Source organism: Pyxicephalus adspersus, chromosome 2 (genome assembly GCF_032062135.1).
Source record: "Pyxicephalus adspersus chromosome 2, UCB_Pads_2.0, whole genome shotgun sequence".
In the NCBI taxonomy this organism is placed as follows: Eukaryota; Metazoa; Chordata; class Amphibia; order Anura; family Pyxicephalidae; genus Pyxicephalus; species Pyxicephalus adspersus.
The window spans coordinates 104706152-104730991 of NC_092859.1; the positions used below are offsets into that span (position 1 = coordinate 104706152).

General features: G+C 36.0%; 1 protein-coding gene across 8 annotated transcripts in view; it reads right to left on the reverse strand.

Moving 5' to 3' along the window:
- Positions 1-24840, reverse strand: part of MAGI2 (membrane associated guanylate kinase, WW and PDZ domain containing 2) — a 394804-nt gene that overhangs the window by 201217 nt on the left and 168747 nt on the right. The window contains exon 1 of one of the 8 annotated variants that reach the window (XM_072401732.1): positions 20336-20524. The exons of the other annotated variants lie outside the window; for them this stretch is intronic. The gene's annotated coding sequence lies outside the window, so the exon portion shown is untranslated. Of the gene's footprint in view, positions 1-20335; positions 20525-24840 lie in introns of those variants that run through there. 8 annotated transcript variants of the gene reach the window in all.

The window sequence follows — 24840 nt, forward strand, 5'->3', positions numbered from 1 at the left end:
TTTACATTCTCATGTGAAGAAACTACTAGGGACTAGGACTGCTCATACAAATTTCCCTGAAAAACAGGAGGCACATACTGAAAGAACAGCACATAACAAATAACTGCACAGGCATCTTGATTTGCCTATTCAAGCCACAGCAGAAACATCATTTATGCAAGTTTCATATGTTCCCCATAGAAGTAAAATCTAGCTTTGGAAGGGTGGAAATTTCTAAACATTTTAAAGATAACCATTAGCAGGTAAAGCTGTACACCAGGAAGATATAAAAGGGAGAAATGAATGCAGATTTGCGTTCAACAATACATCAATGAATATTTTTTAAATTAGTGTAGAAGCCTGATTTTGTCTTGATATTAGTTTGTTGCAATTACCCGTACAAGTCAGACTGGGAGAAGGAGAAGTAGAGCAAAGGCCCATTCAGCCTCACTGCTTTTTCTATAACTGTCTCAGATAGATATTACATTTTATTGACCAATATGTGGGATTTGCCAACTCTAGCACAACAAAATTTGTTGAGTTTTGGTACAAAATATAATTCTGGTGCAAAACATTACTCCTATTTACATCACTACCTACTAATCTACTAATAAAATAAATACTTTATCTTTAATTTTGAATTAGTTTAATAATAATAATGACTAAAATACATTGTTAATTTGTATTTCAGAATGAAACTGCTGAGCTGCTTTCCAAACACTATTAAGAAGTTTCATTTTAAGCCTTTTTTCCACCAACACAGTTTTTACATCATTTGCCAAACCCAAAACATTAGGCCCAAAATATGATTTTTACTTTTTTTTTCTTTTGTATATTACACCAAAGAAAACCAATTCCCTACAGATTTTGAATATGCAAAGATTCATGTAGCATTTTAAAGATATCTCCTCATTTGCACAACTTTTTGGTTTTCAGACAGAATAGGAAGTGATGGAAAATCCACTATTTGTGGACAATAAAATTAAGAATTAAGAAGAGTCTTTTTAAATATTTCATTTTCATGAAGTGCTTCTCTCACTTCCATTGTAGGTAGTAGTATATGAGTTAAATCTCTTTAGCAAAGTCACAGACATGATCTTACAATTTTACTCTGTTCTGTAACCTAAAAACACTGCAGTGTACTTGAGCCCCAACACCATTATGATGTGTTCCTGTGGTAATCAAAGTCATTGGTGACTTGCAGAACCTCCACTAGAACCCTCCAAGCTGCTTCTTAAGGTTCCAGATCATATTACTGCACAAGCATAAACAATGATAATTACAAACCTCAAGTCTAGCCCATGACCACTGAAAGAAGGATTTCAACTCAACAAATCCTAAAGCAGTATCTATGTTTATCCAATTTAAATTCAATAATACAAGAATATGAACATACTGTATAGTACCAAAAATTAGGCAGATAACTGACATTCCCACATATTAGTATTTTCTAGTCTCATTTGTCCTGTATGTCCTCTAAGTATGCAAATGTTTTACATACCAAATCTGCATGTTAATTACTAAGGCTAGAAAACCTTAACACCACATTTCAGTAAAGCCAATAAAGTATATTGAGCGTTTCATGATCCATAAAATAGCTATTTTATGAACAGATTTGTAAAAGCAGCGTCGCAAAGTGTAGATGTAGAAGAATGTACAGCAGACAAGCACGATCAAGTCATTTCACACCTCTTGTAATTGGTTTTAGGCAACTTAAAACAGATCATCACAGTTTTAGTTTATATAAAAGGGTGGATAACCCTTTCATTTTTTAGCAATTAAAGGGGAGACTGCTCCCCTTCTGAGCTGTCTGAACAGGAAGCCCAAGATGTTGGTATCCCAGGAGGCTGGCCTTCTGCACATACTCTACTTTTTAAAAAAAGTCCATGCACGGTGAGTTCATGGTCAGGAAAAAAACTGGAGGGGTATAAACACAGGCTGGACACCAAGACAAATAGTCATTAAAAAGAGCAGGACACACGGGAATGCAGAGACAGTAGCACAACTAGTGGGAGGACCAAAAAAACCTCGATTTACTAGGTTAGGTCTAGAAGACCATATTTCCATATGGAAAAATATACCTTTTTATTGAAGCCAATGATTCTCTCTATGATCATAAACTGCAAATGTAATAAAGGGTTCTGAACATTCATTATTGTATTTTAAAAATTAAACCATATAAAGTAAAATATTTCTCAAGGGAATAAATACTAGCCACAATTCACCTTTTATAACTGATGAAGCATAATTTGCTGGCATAGTTTAACTATGCATTTTAATAGGACTAAAATACAACTGAATGCTTCACTTGCCATTTTATCTGCCTGGAAATTGAATGGTTGGGATTGTTAGGACGAGCCAATTAATTAATGATCTGGAGAATGTAATCTGCTGTATGATAAACCTATTCATTCATACACAGTTAAGGCAATGGTTAATGATATTCTGAATAAATTCCAGAAGAAACATGATTTTAAAAATGGCATTTTAAGTCTAGACAACAAATGATATTGCATTGGTAGCTGTATTGTTAAACCATCTAAAATGTGCACAGATGTACTTTGCAAATAAAGTAACTGGTGTACCATTGCACAAAAGTCCTTGATTCTTATTTTTCATGGGCTTTATATACATTCTCTGATATTGGCTAAACAGCTTCAAATTTAATGTATAACTATGCATTATTACAGTACAATATGATTGCAAATAATTTTAAGGAAGTCAGTAGACAATCCTTTTAAGGCGGAAGCAGCTGAGAAATACAGCCCAATACGCTAATTTGTCTACAATGCAATACTGACTCGAATGAGCATTTACCAAATGATATTTGATACTGAACTAAAACATACCCCACATTCTACAACAGCAGGTTCCTGTAGTGTCTTGGGTAAAGTTTTGAAGATTAATGGATCATGGTGCATATCTCTGAATGTCATGAGTGAGATCACTCTGTTTTCTGTAAATTTCTTTTGGTATACCCCCATACAGCCATCCCATGGACTAGTGAATTCCTGTTTGGGGCCTAAACTATAAATAAAAGTGTTGATGTGGGTTTCTTTACTTAGTTGACTACCATAGATATCCACTGTACACCCTACAAAATAAGTTAAGGTATCTAACTTTTTCCTTTATTTATTTGAACAAGGTCTAAGTCATGAAAAGCTATCTTTTTTAATACCTTACAGCAGGGGTCAGCAAACTTTTTTGGCTATTAGGCCATTTTAGGAGTTCAAGAAGGCACACTAGGCCCGACTCTTTCTCGAGTGCCGCGTTGATGGCTCCGCCCCCCACCAGGAATGCCCCTTAAAAGCGGAATGCGGCTCCGGAGAGGTGGGTTGTTAACCCCTGCCAGCCGGGATTAGGCTGGATCGACCAGGGGGGCGTTAGGCCAGAGCAGACTACTGGCTAGACTATAGCTGGCCTAAAGGTCAGGGTTTGCCTACCCATACCTTACAGTATACATAGTCAGTTTCATAAGGACTGCTTACATGATCTATATGTATAAATATGTATATAATACGATGCCAGTGGAGTTTGCCATTGCTTAGCTCCTATTCTGAAAAAGCTGGTTGTCAACAATATTACCCTTAGCTTTGGAATGTCATAAGACTTTCTTTTATATCTACATGCTTGTTGCAGGTCATTGAGCCAGAAAATAATGAAGTCAAATGAGTCATCATATCAGCCAGGTAATTAGCATGTTTCAGAAGATGGTTAGCTTTGGCAGCCTCCATATATTATAATGGATATATATATATATATATATATATATTTATATATACACACCATGGAGGTCAGTAAGAATCCAGATAATTACCTTAAGGGCCAACAATTTACTAGTGATAGGATTGATAGAAGACCCCTGTCTCCTGAAGTCACTATCTCGCTGGCGACATCAAAAAACATTTTTTCCTAATGATATTCTGTAGCCTTCTGGGAAAGCCAGGAAAGGGAAAAACACCATTGGGAAAAGTGGTTGATTTGGCCACTGGCAATATGTGCCCTGCAGCAGAATCACCTGTATGACATCAATGGAAAACTAGCAGATGATGCAGTCCTTTGGAAATGTAAATATAACACACTAACCTGTGATTACTAGCTTTAAATCTTCCCGGCTCAATTTTTGAAATAAATAGCTGATAAATAATCTACTGGCTATTATTTGTAACATTTACATTGCTGGTATTCCCAGCTGTGACAAAAAAATGTAACTGTATGCAAATGCATTGAAAAAATGTATTTGTCTATACATTTATACAAACATTTTCCACATACATAAATCCTAGTAAAGATAGAGTAAAGCTTTATAAAAAAAAAAGAAAACATTTTTTTATTAGTTAGGATAATAATGGTAGTAAATGCCGCTTTTTTATGCACCTATTTTAGATCAGATTGTATACAATGGCAATATATTGTATAGACCACTGATACATTAAATTGGAGGTGTGTAAAACATTTGTGCAGGATAGGGAATATGTTTCAAATTCTTGAACACACTGTATGTTTCATTTTTCAGATGTATAGGATGTCAGCCCTGTCCACTTTAATGATAATCTTTATTCGAAATATGGGCTGTCAGTGCTTTACACACAGATTTAATTAGAGAAGTGGACATGAATTATGTATGTTTATTTTTATAGCTCTACTGAGACACACTCAAAATAGCCCTGTTACTCAAATTACTTTGAATCAATAGAAAATTGTGAAGAACAGATTATTTATTTATGGCTGACAGAATGTAATAACTCCAGCTATTTTTAGAACAACTTTATCTAATGAATTAAGTTATTAGTTGATCGACATAAAACGTTCAATGACCGTTATAATACTACATCTGACAAAGATTCAAAGGCTCACTAAGAGAAGAGTAAATAACTTCAACATCCTCCAGTAAAATAACTTTAAAAATATGTAATATTATAGGAACTAGAAAAGGATGGTAAACAGGCAAGGTATAAAGGTCGTTTCCTTCCATGTGTAAATGTGTGAAAAGGAAAATGACTACCAGTTACATACCTTTGATTCAAACATAAAGGAAGTTATTATCCTTATATTGTGTTAATATTTACATGTTGATTTAAACAGAACTAAATTTGTGTTAATAATTATGTTTACAGCTACAACCCACAATGTATTAAACTGTTCCCTTTTTAACAATAGGACTCTAAAGATATAATAAAAAGTCATATACTGTGTAATTGTATACATGAAATGGGCTTTGCCTTCTTTGACGTGTGTTCCTTCCCAATCATAGGTTTGGAGGGAATGTGCAAAGCGCATACAAGGAAACACGGGTATATAAATACATATTAAATATAGTAAGTAATATAATATAATTTGATTGCTGTAAAACTCACTTTGTTTTATATATTTAGGTTTGTGTGTCCTGTCTGTGCAGTATCCTGAAGTGGGTATAAAACACATCACAAACTATGACTACCTTGAGTTCTGCTCCAGACGCCTTATATACACAACTTTTATCAAAAATTCTTTTAGGACTACAATATTACAATACATCTCATTCATTTTTTTTCCTTGATGGATAAAACCTAATTGTACTAATGATTATGTCTTATACATATGGGAATACTCCTATATATATGGGAATACTCGATACTATACAATAAGTTATCTATATTGATTACTTATGCAGCAGTATGATATGGTTAAATGTTAACTTTTGAGTGTGCCACACTAATATGTGAAATGCTCTCAAATACTTGATAATTAATTTAATCTGCAACACTACAATCTTCCATCTTTACCTCCCCTGAAGAAGCCTTGTTGGTGAAACGTGTCAAGTAAAATGAGACAGCTTTGCTTTTCACTATTTATCTACCCCTTTTGTTGCTTTCTTTTTGATACACAGACTTGCCAAAAAAAACCTGCTTTTTCAATTTGTTTGAAATGTTGAAACGTATTACCCACTGTGGTTGGCACTTTTTTAAATCTCTGAAAGGGGGAAACCACTCAATACAATATAACTGCTATACAGAACTGGGTGGTCTTGTATTTGTATTTTGTAATCCATCCATACTTTGTTGGTATATTATTTGGAGATATGTTAATGAAATATGACTATGGTAGAAACACCATAGTTTGAGCTCCTTTAACATAGTTAGTGATGTGAGTTTTTTTAAGTGCTAAGTGACATGTCATTTAAATACAAGATAAAAAAAAATACTTAATAATACAGGATAATATTACTGGGCCCAGACAAATAGGGGTTGTATTTGTTTGCATTTACATAGTAGCAAAATAAAGTCCCTACACAAAGTTATGTGTTTATGGACCATGTGGATCTATATATCTAGAATGTTTGCATTAAAAACAACTGGAATTACTTTCATGTGGGTATATGACTTTTAAATGTACTATACTTTTATGTCCTTTGGTTTATTATAATTAAATGTTTTACCTACACATAGAACAAATTTCACCAGGTCCTCTGACTCACTAATTTATGTTTTTATTAATAATAATAGAAAATACAATTGATATGCAAAAAAGTGAATCACATGGACTTAAAAATATCTCCAACACTAATGCTTCAGATTTCTGATTGCTGAAGTACTGGATGGTACTCAATTAAATTCTCCTTCTAAACAAATGCAATGCTTCATCTAACAGATGTGTATCTTTCTGAAGTATATTTCTCAATCATTCCAGCTGGGGTCTGAAATCCAAAGCACACATGAAATATTTGCTGTCTTATCTCACAATGATGTGCACAAAAAGGTGAGGGTGCTTTGAATCACAGCCAAATAACACCACAGTCCCTAATCATCAAATATTTTCATAGGAAAATAGTAACACAAAAGTAATGTCAGCTTTGTAAAAAAAATACAGTTCTTTCTAATTGTCAGCAAAATCAATCCTGGTAAAAGCCATTATAAATGGCTAGGGAATATAGGGAAAAGCTGTACAGTCATGTGGAGAAAAACTTTTTGTGCATACATTGAATTCATCATCCATAGGAAATCTTCCTGGTTTGTTTGCTTATCAATTAGAAGCTTATTTCTGGCTCTCTGTACATCAAAGAAACAGTCTCCTCACAGCTGGGAGCTGATTCTAGCACACTTTCAGTCACTTCAGGATCTATAGTAAAACTTTGGCTTAGCCATTTGAGGTATTTCTTTTTAACACAAGTCCTATATAAACACTGTTCCTAAAAGTAAAAATGGTGACAGATGTAATAAAAAGGAAGAGAAACTTGGAACCTGCTAAAAAAAGTACAATAATAAACCTTTTCCTTTTTCTTAGGAATCCTCCTTCATTTTTAGTTCTTCTATTCTCGCTTTTCTTTATCCAACTTTGTTTGTTGAACACCATGTATCCATGCCTGATTATAATTCAGTGCACACAATAACGTAGACTTATTCTCATCTTTTCATTAGACTTTATGCATTTAGAGTCTTGGAATTCATCCTTTCTCATACTGCTCTACAAGGCTATTAAATTTACAGTTGTCAAGAGTAATACTGTTTTGTTATCTATTCTTTTCTCTTTAGACAAAGGAAATCGGAGGGGTACAATAGCCTTTGTACAATTTTATTATAAAGATGACAAGTTTCTTTCTTAACTTTACTGTTACAATTACTCTTTTCATCTTAGTTTGTATAATCCCTAGTAAAACGGTGGATTCATTCAGACCTAAGGAAATAAGAATGGAGTTCTTGCTTACATCAATCAATCATTTTTTCATCTTATGGAAATATTAAACACGAATTCTGATTGGCCATTATGGAAAGCAGCTCACAACCATCACTATTCTATCTGTTTTACAACTTTCGAAGTAGCACCCATATAATATAAGAAAAATGTAATTTTACATTTTGGTATGCTTTTTTTTTAAAAAAAGGTTAAAAGCGTATATGGAGCTAGAAATGCCATTCAAAGTTTGAAATTACCTGGAAATATTACATTGAAGTATATATTCAGCTAACAATTTTTACAGTTGATGACTGCATTTCTTTTTTTCCTCCTCTCCCAAGCGTTTTTTCCCCCTTAACTTTTACCCCTGGTGGTTCTTGCCAGTAACACTGTCCTAACATTGTCAATGCTCACTCTACTGCATCAGGACACAAAATTGGACTACAGGACTCCACCCCTATCAACAACACAGAAGGACATGATTCTGCAGTTCTCAGAGATGTTGGTGAACCAATAAATTGATAACAGCATAGGCTCAAAAGACAAGAAGTTATCAGCTCAAAAAAAAATCACAACCAAGATCAACAGGTATGTTATTACAGGTATGTCCTTAACAGCTATAACCAATTAAACATTTACCAGACTACAAAAAGGTTGTAATAATTTGCATATGACAAAACAAACCACCCACAAACAACATGGTCAATGGTAATAAAAAAACTTGTGCATACTGTAGAGATAAAATAAAAAATCTCAAGTGGACAGTGAATTTGTATTAACAGGAATGCAGGGAGAATATTTGTGATTTATTACAGTTTTAAATTACTCTCCCTTTCAAACACGTGAAAAGTGTTCATCAAAACCCGAAACAAGAATAAAATATAGAGCTTTGTGCATATAAATTAAAGACACTTGAAAAGCAACATTATAAATCACATAAACCCACAGGCCTTTAAATTGCGTCTGTATACACAAATGTCAAAGAAAGAGTGTTATTTCTGTTTTACTTCCTACATGCATCAATTTTAGCTGACAGTCCATTAAAAAATTCAAATGACAAGAGTTATATTTAACAAGTCCATTCAAACAGGTTTCTTTTTTGTACATTCAAAAAACATCCATAGTTCACAACAGATTAAAGGAAAGGTCTCAATCTGGAAATGTAATTTGAATGAAAGGGAGAGATTAAATGAAAAAAAAAAGAACATCTTAATCACAAGTACTTTATGGATCTGTCATTTGGAGAGTTGCCTCTAACGGACACCTTCATCCCACTGGGACAAACTTTAGTCTGAGTTGCCAAAACACCACTACAGGAAACAATTTATTCATTTGATGGGTTGATAAATATTCATTAAAAAAAAACAAAAAACAAACAAACTTTGCAGGGTTTTTAGAAACAAAGATTACAGACAAAGAACCCAGTGAGCAGACTGCATGCCAATATGGATGTCCTCTAAAATAAATTGGCACTCTTTAAAATTGGAGAACTCCAATATGAAAATAGTGACCCTTCCATGGTTACCTTCTCTGTCCCTCCTTCCCCAGTTCATTATTGATTAGTAAAGCTGCCAATCACAGTGACGGGTCAATGGTCACATTTAGGAGACCATGACTGTCATACATGTGGTTGTGGTTGCAGAGTGTCCTATGTCTGTACACAAACACCTTCAGATACCAGGATTTCATGTTATTTATAAAGCCACAGAAAATTCAATACTTCCTAAACATCAGCTTAGTTTCAAAGAACTTATTACACACATTTTCCAAAATTTTGCTCTGTTTTAAAGGTCACTTTCCAAGATATGTTTAACAGTAGTTCAAAAAGAAAGCCATGCAGGGTCGTCATCAAAATAAAATCAGAGATTAGATTTTAATGCAATACTTCATCACAGTACTTGAAAAATATGAAAATACAGATATTGCATTTATTTTATGTAAAAAGAGCCAAGGATAGAACACTCACACAGATTAATAAAAACATTATGCTTTTTTCGAGCAGATAATAACTATATATGTCCATCACTGTTTATATACACTGGTGCTCTTGTAAGGGAGCAAGAGCTTGCTGGATTTAGCTCCTTTGCCAGCCAGTGTGCATATGACAGGGGTTACCGAACCAAGGCTAAAAAACAAAGGTTGCTTCATTACCTGAATTGGGATTGACAAATAGAAAAAAATGGTTAAAATTGTAATAAACCTAAGCATGTTAAATTGGGCATATAGACCAACAAATATAAATATGCAGGTTACACCATGGGTGTAAATTACATAAGAAAATTAGCAGTAGATCCTTTTAAGTCACAGTTACTAATGTAAAAACAAAAATAAATACTTTTCTGATGCAATCCTGTAAGCATTATCTAATGTTTAAGTTAGTGTGGGCTCTATGCAATATCAGTAGAGCCAGGACTGGCAAGTATAAAATTTGCATTTTATTGCACAGTGCAGTGGTTAGCATTTTTTTATTGAGCAAATGTAATTTTAATGTGTAATCTGTTATTCTGACAAATGCCAAAACTTTGTTTTTATTGCAGATAAAGTTGAAAATGTATGATTTAGCAGTCTTTGATGCATAGTCCCAGTGGAAACTTTATAATATTATGAAGAAAAAGCTTGTGCATCAGGCCAGGTTAATGTTCACATTACCACAAGAGCAACCAACTTTCCATTTCCTGAGTAGCTCTGGAAATATATTTTAGTGATTTGTTGAACTATTTGAATCGAAACACAGTGAGATATACAGCAAGCTGTGCAATGCTGAAGAGTAATCATTTCCATGCATGTACACACGTGTAGCACCTACAGGTCACATACATCATTCATCTCATACGTGTGGACATATATAGGACCTACAAGTTTTCATAACTCCAACAACGTATTGCAATCCTATCATTGTGCCGCATAGCTCTGTGACATTGGGTCTGATTTAATAAAGCTCCCTGGGGCTGGAGAGAATACACTTTCATCAGTGATGCTGGGTGATCCAGCAAACCTGGAATAGATTTCTTTAAAGTAATTTGGTATTTGCTAGCAAATGTTTTCAATCATGCACCAGATTTATTCTGAGTTTGTTGGATCACCCAGCTTCACTGATGAAAGTGAGCCTTGGAGAGCTTTAAGGCCCATTGTGCACCATCTGCTGTATAATCTACAGGTTTGTGTTTTTTTGTTATGAATTCTTTATTTGAGAATGATTATTTTTGCATCAAAATATTCAGTCTTTGATCCATGAACAATAAAAGTAGCAATATTTAATGCAAATATAGCAAGTGTTACACCTTTGTTAATTTACATTTTTGGTAATTTTTTTTTTTTAAGTCGTGAATTTGAGATTCACTGAAACATTCTATGGTGGAAAAATAATTACTGCCAGTGAAACACATAGACTTAAAAGATTCTCCACCAGGGAATGTTTCAGTATACAATAATTTATTAAACAGCATGTTAAAATGTGAGATCAACAAATCCGAGACAGTAAAATTGGCTAATATGATAGGTGGGGAAGGTGAAAATACCATTTTGTCAAAATGTTCATGGTACAACCAAATGATTTCGAAATTTGTATCAATTTACTTTGAGACCTATGTTACGCTACACTTTTTTTGGTATGTGAATGATCAAAAATGAACATAGTAACATTTTTCCCAAGGGGAAATGTAAATATCTTTTCAAACTATAATGGTGATCCATCCAGAAGGATTATTTCTTTACAGAGTATGTTCTGCATGGACTGTGGGAATCAGCTTTCTGCTTTCCTGTCAGTTATCTGAGTATACAATAGGCCTATTGACTCTGTCTAGATTGTGAACTGTTGATGCACTTGTGTCCTCCCAAAACAGGATATTAATACAATATCACTCATTCATCTAGATCTATACTAAGACTCACAAATGTGTTACTCACTTAATGCTGTAACTATTCCAACTCTTGATCTCTACAGAGATTTTACCTACAATCATATGGGTGAAAAGATGAATATTTTTTCCATCTTTGCCATCATTTTGTTCAGTTTTGAATGTTTATTTTAATCATGTAAATGCTGTAGACCTGGATAGCAGTTCTGATTATTTGAATAATATAATATTGATTAGTTTTGTGATTCCAAGTAAAACTGTTAGCCTTGAGTACCATGGTGATCTTTATAATTATTTTGCTCACACATTACTGGATGGCTGAAGTTACCAGAACTTCTCCTCATTCATTAACCTAAATAATTTATACTTTGCAGAGTAATTCACCTTGCTAAGTGAACAGCCTAATCTCCTTTGGTAAATCAACACCATTGTCATATTTTGACAATGCACTATAGTAGTATTTGGTACCAGTGGCACCACTTTTTTGAACCAAAGGCACATACCAAAGTTTGTAAATAGAAATGTTAAAGCACGATAAATAAGATATACTCATTAGCAATTGCATAGGAGGCATTTTTCATTCACATGAGCTCTGAATGATTGTGTGCCAATATGCATTCTTTATGATTCAACACAATATTGTTTATGAACATACAAACATTTCCATGTATAAATGGAAAGGAGCAAACTTTTATAGGTAGTAGTTAATATACACCAACTGTGTACTCTCTGGGTATTGGTCAAGCACATTTTCACTGCATATCAGCAATTTAGGGTTGTTTTAGGTCATAAGGGACTTTAGACATTTAAAGTGGACATTTCAGCTGAGGGATTATGTAAGCTTGCCTTTTCTGACCATATTGCCTGGTTATGTTCTGCAGGAAAAACAATAAAATGTAGAGAGGCATCAGTCGTTAGTGATCCAACACAACCTCCTGTACTACCACCAATAGCAATTTGGTGACAGAAAAAAAAAACACACATAACCTTCCTCTAAAACGGGGCCTCCTAATTTTCCATCTATTACATTAAATTAACCAGAAGTTACCTATATGCAAGAAAAAAACTAAATCATTTTATTAATTGGGTTTTGTCAACTGTATTGTATATTGTTTTTAAGTGATTAAAAGATGGCTTATGAAAGAAAAAATAACTATAAAAAGCCAACTAATTTGTTTGCCTGGCTTTTTTAACAATCCTGATGCTATTCTGTATGAATTCTCCAACTATTCCCCCTTCCCAAACACACAAACATACATCTATTGTTATGTGAATAACTATTTTAAACTTGACTAACACATTTTTTAGGGCTCTATTTATAAAGTAGTGAATCTGAAATTTCCTGCTGGGAATCAATCACTGCCATTGAAAAATGTGGACCCGCATGATTCTCCACCAAGGAATCTTTCAGTAAAGTCACTGCTTTATAAATAGACTCCCTAATGTCAGCTTCACTATTTGTATCTTCTTGGCCCAGAGACAACTGTTCCTCCAATTTCTTGCCCTTGTGTCAGAGGACAGGAAATCAGTGACAGCAATAAGATCTTAATGAATTGTAGCCCTTCTCTAGTCTACAGAAAAAAAATATGATACATTTTTTTTAATTAAATTTGACTTTAGTTAAAGGTCACCTGTAGTCACAGAGCAGGTTTTCTGCATACTGCCTTACGCTGATAGCACATTGTTACTTGCCTGCCCAAATCAAAATTAACTACAATTTCAACTGGTATTTACAAACATTAAAAACAAAACACAATTATGTCATAAACATACATGATGCAATTTCACAAATAGACAATATGTATAACATATCAAATGTTCCCACAGGCCTTGGGTAGTCAATCAATAATAGCTCCTTATAACATACACTGTATCTTATTCTGCTTATCCCAAAGTCTGGTAGGATATTCATTCAACATGTTTCACGGTATCAAAAGACATCTTTTTCAAGAAGAAAGTATGAGAGCAACCAACATTTCTTTTATTTTATATACCTGTGATATACAAATAACAGTGTAGAACCATCACCATGTTCTAATTATATTGACGCCTTCTGTACCAGCTTTCTAGGGAAAGTATTGCTTGCACTTAGGGATCTTCTTAAATAAAGTCTGAGATGATGGCCAATGGTCATGCTGCAAGAAGTATGACACTTTGGAGAAGGGAATGAAAGACCCTGCCGTGGGTGCCACAAAACAAAGCTTCTAGTTTGGACAAATGTAGGGCATGGTTATGGCTATAGTTAATTGGCAACTGGAAGACGGTATGTATTTTCAGCATTTCCAATCAGTAATAATGTCAGTGATTGCTATCAATTAGGCACCCCTTAAGCCAGGGGTGTCAAACTCAAATACGCAGAGGGCCAAAAATAAAAACTTAGACAAAGTCACGGGCCAACCTTGAAATTTGAAAAAATTGAGGAAGTTTTTCCTTCTCATTAGGTATAAATCTTTTTCAAATGAAAACGGAGAGGCTTTTTAAATTTTTTTTTTTTTTTTTTAATTTTTTTTAAATCTCATGCCTCTTTCTCTATTTGTAGCCTTCTGAGTTAAATTTCAATAGTAACCTTTTTGCACAGGCTAACAATAATAGTACCAATTTTTCGCAATGAAAATCCAACAATTTAAGTTCATGCCTTGGAGTAGCAACGAAAAGTACACAAAGAAAACATTTATTCAAGGTCCAAGCCAGATACCTGGCATCTCTTCTTGGATGCAAGTGCATCAATGTTTGGGGTCAGGCCCTGAGCTGAGGAAATTCTCAGTATTGAGTGAAGGTGTTCATCAGTAAGACGGCTCATGTGCAATGTTTTGTTGATCATCATCTTGGAGAATAGTTGCTTACACAGATATGTGCTGCCAAACATAGAGAGCAGTTGAGCAGCTTGGGTACGGAGCTGGGGCATTTTTTCAGAGATGTAACGTGGAAATTATGCAGTGGCCACAGTGTCATATACTTGGATGGCAGCAGGCTACGCACAGCCTGAGACACCGCTATATGACACAAGGTCATGAGTCACCAAGAAGCCCCTGTAACTCCAAAAGCCTCCTGGCACCTCCCACATGTAGCTGAGGGGGAGTGCTGGAAATGCCAGATGCTGCCAATGCGGGGCTAAATCTTATGAGTGGCCCACCGCTGAAACATTGAAATATTGCCGCTACTAAAATTCCCGGCATTACTTGCGTTTATAAAACAGTCCACGCATAGGCATAGAGCCTGCTGGTCTATAGACGCGAGTGATGCGGGAATTGTAGTAGCTGCGCTATTTTAATCCAGCAGAGGGCCAGCTGCAGTTCATATATGGGATTTCTTTGGGGGCCAAAAAAAAAAAAAGGACGTTGAGGGCCAGATTTGGCCCCCGGGCCAGAGTTTGACACCCCTACCTTAAGCTATATAAGCCTACAAACTATAAAAGGGTTATTTAAAAATGTTATGATGTTTATTGTACTGTTAGCATATATGGTCCTTTCACATTTGCAGATATTACCCAACAGAAAACCCTCCAAAGGAAATTGAATACAAAAGTTTAAAAAATTAAATTAGAGCTAAAGTTATGTTTTCCTGTAAAAGTATTAATTGTGCACAATAAGTACCTTAAGTGATTTCACTTGATAGATCAGCTACACAGGGTTCTATATGCAGCAATGCCAACTGAATTTGCCAAAAGATGCTTTTTTAGGGACAGCTTCCATAGTCCAGGTCCTTGTTAACTAATCAGTTCTCAGTATTCTTTGGCTTACAGGAATCCTAAACACTGTATACATATATTATGCATACTGTAGTAAAAGTAAACATGTGATACCAAATTCAGAGGGTATTTGGCATCATGTATCTCAATTTCACTTGAAAAGGGAATGGCCCAGATAGGACCAGGCGTAGTTGTGTCGCTGCAAGTGCTGTCAAGTTGTGTCGCTGCCCAGGAGTGTCCTGTAAGAATTAGATGGGCCAGGCAATCCATCTTGCTTCTAGGCCAGAAATTGGGGATAGCAAGGAAGCACCTGGCTGCCAAAAAAGCAGATCTTTGACACGGAGGGAGTTGCAGCCTGAGGCTAGTTGGCTGTGTGTGGTTTGTATGCTGGGGTAGCCCAGGAGGTCTCCCAATGTTTAGGTCTGCGTAATCAACAGCTCTGAGGAGTATCAGAGAGAGATCTAGGAGGCTAAATTTGTGTTTTTCTGTCATACTGCGATGACAACAAAATTGATGATCCCTTAAAAACGCTTGTTTAAGATGATGTTTTTGTGAATAAAAGTGGGCGGAGTGTCCTGAAATTGAAATGAAGCCTGAAACACCTCTCTACATTGAGTGCATTTCAAGCTAATCCCTCACAATACATAAATCATTCCACCATCACTGCACCCTTCTGTGACTGCTACATCACTGCCTTTTATGTTTTTAAGACATAGGCTGTTGGTTTAGGAAGTAATGAATGAGGCTGGCACTTTGTCTATCTAGATATCAGCCCATACTTACTGTACTTTGCTTGATAATATAGGGGGAAAATTAGGTTCTATAAGCAAATCAGGGTTAATCTGCTGAAAATGATGGCTTATGTGGCCTGTTGCATCACTCCAATTTTCTTGAGAATGTTAAAGAAATCCTTTATTGTTTTAAAACAGGGGAACTTGGTTAGTAAGGTGCAGGTTAATGGCTTTATTTTTAAGGGAATGATCTTGAACTAGCATGCTGTTTGGTAGTTTTGACTGTCAAGCATCTTTCTCTCTCAAGTTAAAAATGCCAGGATCAGGATAACTGACTGCCCTTCACAACAATGGCAGTTAAAGGGTACCTAAACTCAGAATTTTCACTTTACAAAAACAGTTGACAATCCTTTCATGTAGGGTAAAAATTCTGTTGTTTTAATGTGAGCGCAAAGCCTACGTGACGTAGGTATCCTGGAAAGCACTTGTGTGCTCCTTCTACGCATGCCCGAGCATCTTTTTTTTTCATCCTACGTCACCCTATCATACACTTGGGTCATGTGACGTAAGATGAAGACCCGGAAGAAGAGAAAATGATGGCGCCCACAGCGCCAGGACGACGCGGGACCAGATGCAAGACACCCTTGGATGGATCAGACTGCCCTGCAGGATTGAAGGTAAGTGTATTTTTTTGTTTTTGGCAGTTTTGAGTTTAGTTCTTCCTTAACATTTTTCTTCTCACAGAATCAGAACAACAAGCTAACTGTTGAGCGATAGACACCATAATATTCTAGACCAGCCTTTCTAAAACCTATTAACATGGGGTAAGGCTTTAAATACATTTCAGCCATTCAGGTAACCCCTTCTATAATTACTTTTTCCACAGCTCACAGTACAGTAGTGTGGTGGTAATTAGGAAGAATGACTCCTACATTGATGGCCAGTAAGAGGAATGTCACTCTTACAGAGAGTCTAAAAGATCACTGGTGTCACCTAAACTGACCTGAGAGGAACTAATTGCTAATTTCTCAAGGAACCCTACCTCTGGAGGAACCCTGGTTGAGAAACACTGTTGTAGACTGTACGTCACAAAACAACTTCAGCTCCAAACATGTCCCACTAGTATATTTGAATATTTTAGCCTGAAATGTTGCTGCAGTAACAGGGGGGTGTAGGGATGTGACAATGCCATACAAACCCATTTATTCCCCAGGCTCTGAGTTTCCATGACACCATTATAATTTTATAATTTAAATTTGTGTGAATAGAGTTGGGAAAAGTTGAACTGCGTTTTTTTGTTTTTTTTTTGCTTTCAGAGTCTCTGATGAATTGAGGAATTTCACTGTTTTTTTTTTTCTAGTGACCATTGTCAAGGCAAAAAATAAAGAGATGTCCCTACATTTTTAATTGCCACCAGAGAAAGAAGCAAGGACAAGTGCACCAATAAAGACACCTGTTTCTGTGACAGCTAAGGCAGGAATGCTGATTACTGTGGGTAGAATGTCGCTCATTTCCTGTTGGGTCTTTACAACAAAAAGTGAAGGGTTATCATTCCATCAGGATATATAAAGCAAAAATCATTTGATCGGGGTTTAAACCCTTTTCTCATCTACTTAAAACTAAAATTAAATGTAGTAAACTGTATAACATTTATAAAAAAAAAGTTTAGGTATGCTAACTACAAAGCATAATACCATTAGTGCCATAACAGATGCATTCAATGGCAAATTGCAGTAATCTCTGACAACTAGACAGAGTTAGAAGTTATAATTTATGTTTTTGGGTTATAGAGACAGGTAAAAGTGACACAGTATTAACAGAAAAGCACACAGTCTCCATGAAGCCTCCTCTCCATTAGTAAATCAACCTCATTTGAACTTTTGTCTCAAAACACATTTGAAGGAGAATATGTCTTATTGCCAATAGCCACCAGATTATACCTTTCGCCCTTCCATACTGTAATGGAAACCTTGTACAAAATCACTCAATAGCTAGTATGAAACTATATTTATGCAAGAGGCCTATTTTCAGTTCCCATGAAACATATACGATATTTCCAAATGAGAACAATGGATTTATTAAAAGTCTTTATAGAACAAAATAACATAGGTGGTGAACACTGCTAACAAAGTTAATCTCAGTCGAACCTTACAGTGGTTTTAAAGTGGCGGTTATCACTTAGGGCCACAGTAACAGCAACAATTAACCAATGCAGTACTACCAACTACTAATATTTCTTATAAAATACCATTTATTTTGTAACATTCTCTCTGACATAATCCTATGGTTGGTACCACTCAGGAATAATATTTCACAATGGAACCTCTAACCTGCATTGTTATTCTTCTGGTGTTCTTGAACTGCATTGTCTTGCTTTTTACATTTACAAGGCACAAATGCATTGATTTCTCTTCACAAAGCATTTAACACAGCAAAGTGATAGGCTTCCAGCATATAAGCAATTCATCAAAAGCTTGATTTTTTTTTTTCTAAAAACATAATATTCTTTCCAATTGCGCAATCTGTTTTAAGTGTATTGTCATTTCCAAGAGTCCTATCAAAAAAACCAACTGCAATTGATCTTTTTGCCTAAAAATGAGATCTGTACTCTTCCAAAATCATTCTATTCTGGAGATGAGATAAAGAAATAAAAAAAAGATATTTAAAGACTTAGAATTAATATCTAGAAAAAGTATTGATGGCCTTACAGTATTTAAAACTAACAGCAGCAGCCTGGATTTCAGAATACTATAAAGCCTATTTATAAAAGAAATGTGCATAATAAGCATCAGTTGGTTTTATCGCTGCTCTTTGCTGGCTTTAATCCCTTATCACACTCTAGCAAGTTGCTTTTAGGCTTCTTACCTTTTGCTGAATATTAAAGCCAAAAGCTGCCTCTGAATCAAGTCCAATTGTCACTTCAGTGGTTGCAGAGCTAGAATACAGACAGACAGGCTGCCTTCCTATGCTATCACCGGTTCTTCTGCTTCCAATGCTCCCAGCTTTCCACCAGGCAGGTCTTTAATAATAGTAAATACAGCTAAGAAATGTACTGTTGTTTTGGCATGTTGCTGACTCTCTTTTTATACTGGCAGACTGTCCTTTAGGCACTATATACAATACAGACATACATCCCAAGTGTAGCACTTTAACCCCAACACACTTGGTGGGATGACATTGTGGAGTGTGCTCCAGGTTTTTTGGTAACTTATTATTTAATGTATATGTAATGTTAGGTGTATAATATTTAATGAAGTAGGGCATCACCTAATAATACAGTATAATTGGCTTTTTTTTTACTACAAAGAAAAAGTGTTCGATACCACATAAGCAGACGTGCTAGTGTCATCTCTTTACTGCACTTGAACTGAAGTGACTACAACTGCTAGTATCCAGGGATTTCATATGGTGCACCAACATGAACTGTTGGTCACCATGCAATTCTTTCATTTTACATATAACAAAGCTGTGATGAAGATACATCAAAAGAACAAGAAAGATCTGTGACAGTCAATAAGCCATCTTCAATAGATGCAGAGAAAAATGTCGGAAGACAGTTGCTAGCTCATTGTCACACTGCATCTCAATCTGGCCAACTGGGACCCAGACATTTACCCCATATGCAAAAAGGTGATGCAGGAGCTGTTCCAATGACTGCAAAGCATTGCTGTGCAAACCATTTCACATCAAGTTAACCCATTCTCATACATAAAAGTAACCTACACTGGATTGTAATGAGCAGTAAAGGGTAAAATACTCTCTAGACCCCAATGTTTGCCAGTGGAAACTACAGTGGTATGAGCGTCTGGTTAAACAGGATTCTGATACCTGGCTTAAATGCTTTCTCCTGTGCTGTGCCATTCCTGAATGTCAATGTGCAGCATGCTTCTCATGCCATTTAAATACCCTGATCTTAGGAGAAGCTCTTTCACATCTCCAGCTTCCTGCACATTACAGGCAAGTGCAGCATTTCTTTGTTATTTAGAGCTGATAACCTCTGCTATTAAGCAAAAAGCAGAAGGTTGAAATGGAGTAAGCCTTGACATAAAATGCAGCCAATTTGCTGGAGATAAGTGCCTTAGTACAATGCGCTGCTGAAACAAAACTACCAAGGGTCTATATTTTTTCCCTTTCTAAAAAATATTCAGCCAAAAAAAAATAAAAAAAGCAACATACACATTTCCATCCTCAACACCAGAGTAATTTACAGTACAATTAGCCAGAACCATATACAACAAGCCTATGCACAATCACCCTTCAAATTAACCTATATGTCATATCTTTTGGACCCAGAACCCTCAGCCATAAAACACAATGCCTGTGTCCCATCAACCTGCAATGGTAGTGGAATGGTTTTGATCCACCAATGCCCCAGTACACAACAATGGATGCATGCATTGCTTAGAGGAGACACAGTCATCACCTACCTTATTGTCATCCTCAGCCACTCCATTCCCTTGAATTCTTTAAGTCACCTGTACTGATCCAACCCATTTTCAGAAGAAGAGAAATATTATTCTCTGATAATATAAGCCTCAGCTATGCTCAGATATGTATATTTTTCCAGCACGGATGCCTAGAATTTTCTGCACAAGCCAGACACAGGCACAAACTGCAGCTGAGCTCCTTTTTCCCCTCCCTTTAAAAGATGAAGCGAGTGCTACCCTCAGTCTCTCCCTGCCTGTTCTAGCTGTCTCTCCCCCTCCCCCTCCAATCCAAACTCAGTGCAGCCCAGGCAGGGTCATTTACATTTCTCAGCATGGTGACCCCTGCTTATAGGGCCCATTGCAATGGAAGGAGCAGGCCGAAATAATGCAGGATGACTTATAGGATAAATGAGCAAGGCTAATTAAAAATAAATATAGGCAGTCATTTATATATAAGGAGAAAAAAGTTGCAAAGCAAAAAAAATCCAAAACAAAACAAACAAAATAAACATACTTCAAAAAAATAATTACTAGGTAAAAGGTTTCTATTTGTAATTAACGTCAGATAACACTGCAAGTATATTACATGCCAAATCTATATTATTTTAACCCAGATGGATTCAGGTGGGGGTTGGGACTCTCAATGGAACCAAGGCTGATGTAAAGCACCACATTTACCTCTCCTCCCCCAGGTACCAGCTGCAGAAATCAGTATGCCTTGACATATGATGACCTCTCTGACATCAATGTTTTCTGCATTTACAGAACACTAGAAAGACAACACTGAAAATGGTTTAGAATTGAATGCTGTTTGAAGTCAGCACTAACATATATACATGAGTGAAATACTTTTCATTATAAAATCATCTGTTCTGCCGTCTGCTAATTCTAATGTATAGGCGAAGCACAGAATTCAGATCTACATGTGCAAGTAAGATGTATTTGGTAAGCTGTAACCATTTGGGAATTGCTCTCAGCAGCCAGGTCCTTTACTTTATTTTCATTGGTGGAGATTAAAGATTGAATAGCAAATTGTGATTAGTTATAGATAACATGCCCATAATGGCGTAAATAAGCATTTTATAAGCAATAAGCAGGTTTATATTGTGCAGTGTGTGGTTTTTTTATATAAATTGTATCAATGCCCTATTGAAAAATATTTTAAGTGCTCTGAATTAACTGAATGTTATCACTAATTCATCAAAGGATAAACAGAAAAAGCATTTGTCCAACTATTCATTTGCAAATGCTAGTTGCCTGGCTGCCATGCTTATGCTATTGCTTTAGGACCCATTCGACCTGTGCATTGCAGGAACACAAGCTTTCACACATCAGTGCTCATAACATGCATTACATTATTACACAGGTTAATGAGTGCATTTCTACATCACACACCTGTGAATGGGTCCTAAATCAAGAATGATGTCAATGGTACCCCTAATGTACCCAATGCATGGTAATTTACTACCATGTGGCGCACTATGTCAGGAAAAAAAATGTGTGTCCTGTTTTCTTGTCAATTCTGCCGTAGTAGCAGCCTATACATTCGAATGGCCTGCCTTAATGCAACACATTACAAATTTCACATTACCAAAACACACCAGAACAGACAGGTATAAACGGTCCCTCGATATTTTGATGCATGCTTTACTGGATAGTGGTTCAGAAGCCAGCCAATCAAAAATTTAGCCAGGCACCTAGCATTTTGTAAAGAAGGACTGCAATGCCAGCTCCTTTTATCACTTCTTTTATCTCTCTTTTATCTATTTAGTTTGATGCAATACATAAACATGCACTTCATTCATGCAGGTTAAAACAACAGGTTCACTTTAATATTCTCCCCCAAACCTTCATATTCTAACCTTCCTTTGTTCACCTGCTGTGTGAGCTTCAAATAATTTTATTAATTTTTCCTTAAGGTTGGATTCAGATCTATATGCTTTGTAAACTATGTGTTAAGATACTGCAATGCACTCTAACACCCTGCATATTTGCAGCATGCTTCATTTTAATTAATTCTTAATGGCATCCCAACACACATATTCAATATAAAAAAACACACCTGCATCACAACACATGACTACTGTGATGTGCTGCACCCACCAAAAATGAAGACAAATCATCACAATTGAATGAGCTGCCTTAATTCAATGTGTGACAATTCATGAAAGCCGGCTCTCTAGCACAGACGTAGGTGTATCATCACTACCATCAGTCATTTTCCAGGCTTCCAGGTAAAAGCACATAAGTAGTATAAGCATAGTTGTGAGAGTTGAAGTAAAACATACAGCTTTATTATTTCCATTTATCTTGTAAGTGCACATAGTGTATCTTTTTATGAAAATATATGCCAACAAATGCTTGTTACCCATAGCAACCAGCAAATGAAATGGTTCTTTTATAAATTCCATATTTCTTTACATTTTGTTATGATCACAATAAGCTAGTCTGTAAGACATTTCACTAATTGGGAACTGCCAGCAGAAAGGAGTCCTGCAGTCTGGAGTCAATTTTGTGTAGGGCATAGCATGTACCAGGGAGTACATGTCATAAAACATGAAGATGCATCAGGTTTTTCTTTATGAAGCTCATGTACACAAACAAAGTAAAACATGGAAACCCAGTACTTCCAGTGGGTAGACCGAGAACACAACGTTAAATTTAATAAAGAAGGATGTTTATAAGAGAAGTATTCGTAAATAATAAAGTAATTAGTCTGTATTAGAATTCAGGTTTTAGCAACATCCAAAACTGCCCCCTGTTGTTTCTTCAACTGTGACTTCTCTAGAAAAGTCATTTGGTTTGGTTCAAACGGTAGAGGGAGCATTGGGGCAGTGGATCCACAAGTTTCCTGAGACATTACTGCCCATATATTGGCATCAACACCTCTCAAAGATGCTCCCAATGTAAAAGTGCATGCTAGCAGTTATCAACATAGTTATGGAAATACCAGCCAATATGACAGATTAATTATGATTGTTATTGGGCAATGGGGAAATTGATAAAAAATAATGAAACATCCTACAGCTAAAATTGTATGTATGTTTTAGCGCTATGGAGAGCTCACGCTGGCAAGTTTGCCTGCAGGCTTAAAAATGGTTTAGTAGCTCACTGTCCTGGTGACATTAGATGGTAGATTACCCACATTGTTTCATTTGCCTAGTGAACATTCATTCCTATTAAAACAGGGTGAATGTAACATGCTATTGTCAACTTGGCAAATGAACATGAACAATTTGCTGGAAACTGCAATGCATTGGGTGAATTTTCTAAAGAATTAGGTTTAAATAGATCACATAGAACAGCATATTTCCAAACAGGGATGACTGATAAAAAATTAATATCTTTACAAAATGGTACACAGCAGAGATTATTAAGGTCTTGTTTCCACTAGTGCATTGTATTAATGGTTTTCATTGCAAAAACACATCCATTAATGTCTCCCAAAACATCACATCTGTTGGTGTTCTAGATTGCCATTTATTTCCTATTCCATTCCAAACACACCTTAACAACAGGTGCCATGTGTTGCTGTCTTTTAAAAGTGCCACATGCTACTAGATTGTAAGCTCTTCGGGGCGGGGACCTCTCCTCCTGTATTACTGTCTTTATTAGTCTGTCATTTATTAATGTATTTAATGTACAGCGCTGCGTAATATGTTGGTGCTATATAAATCCTGTTTATTAATATTAATAATAATAATAATAATAATAATAATGCTCTTCATATCTGTGTGAAATGGTATGTTGAGCTGCTTATATAAGTGAATGGATTGCTAAATAAATGCATAGCATTGTGTGCAAATTTGGAAAGCATTGCGCACAGTCATAGTGGGAACAGGTTTTATACCCAGATGCACCAAAGTGGAAATGTAACAACATATACTTAGCGATCCTTAAGAACTTAGTAGTTAGTTGGTGTAGCAATGGCACAGTGGCAAGTAAAAGAGTTAAACTGCTAAAAAGCTGGATAAACCAAGCACAGCTTACCCAAAGATTAGTAGGATTACATGAAAAGTTTTCAGCTGATAACATGTCGATGGCCAGTGCAGAACAAACACAACAAAGAACTATTAATAACTTTCCGAATGCCACATGAAAGTTTATCTACAGCACTCTGAGGAGCTGGTTAATGCATTATGTGTCCTGATGATCACCTATAATAAACAACGCCTTGCCAAACATATTCAGATATATTTCTTTCCATGAAGCATTAAGCTGCGTACACACGGCAAATTTTTCTCGCCCGATAATCGGTATCGGCCAATTATCGGGCGAAAATCTGCCGTGTGTACAGTCGGTCGTCGTCCATCGTCCGACGACCGTCCTGGCGGATCCATGGACGACGACCGATCCTAATGAAAGGGAAGGGGAGAGCGCGCAGCAGGGTGCCGCTCCGTCGCTCTCCCCCTCCCCTCTCCATAGAGCATGAACGGTGCTGTATGTACAGCATCGTTCATGCATCGTGCAGTCTTTCTCGTGAAAGATCCTTTCCAACGAGAAAA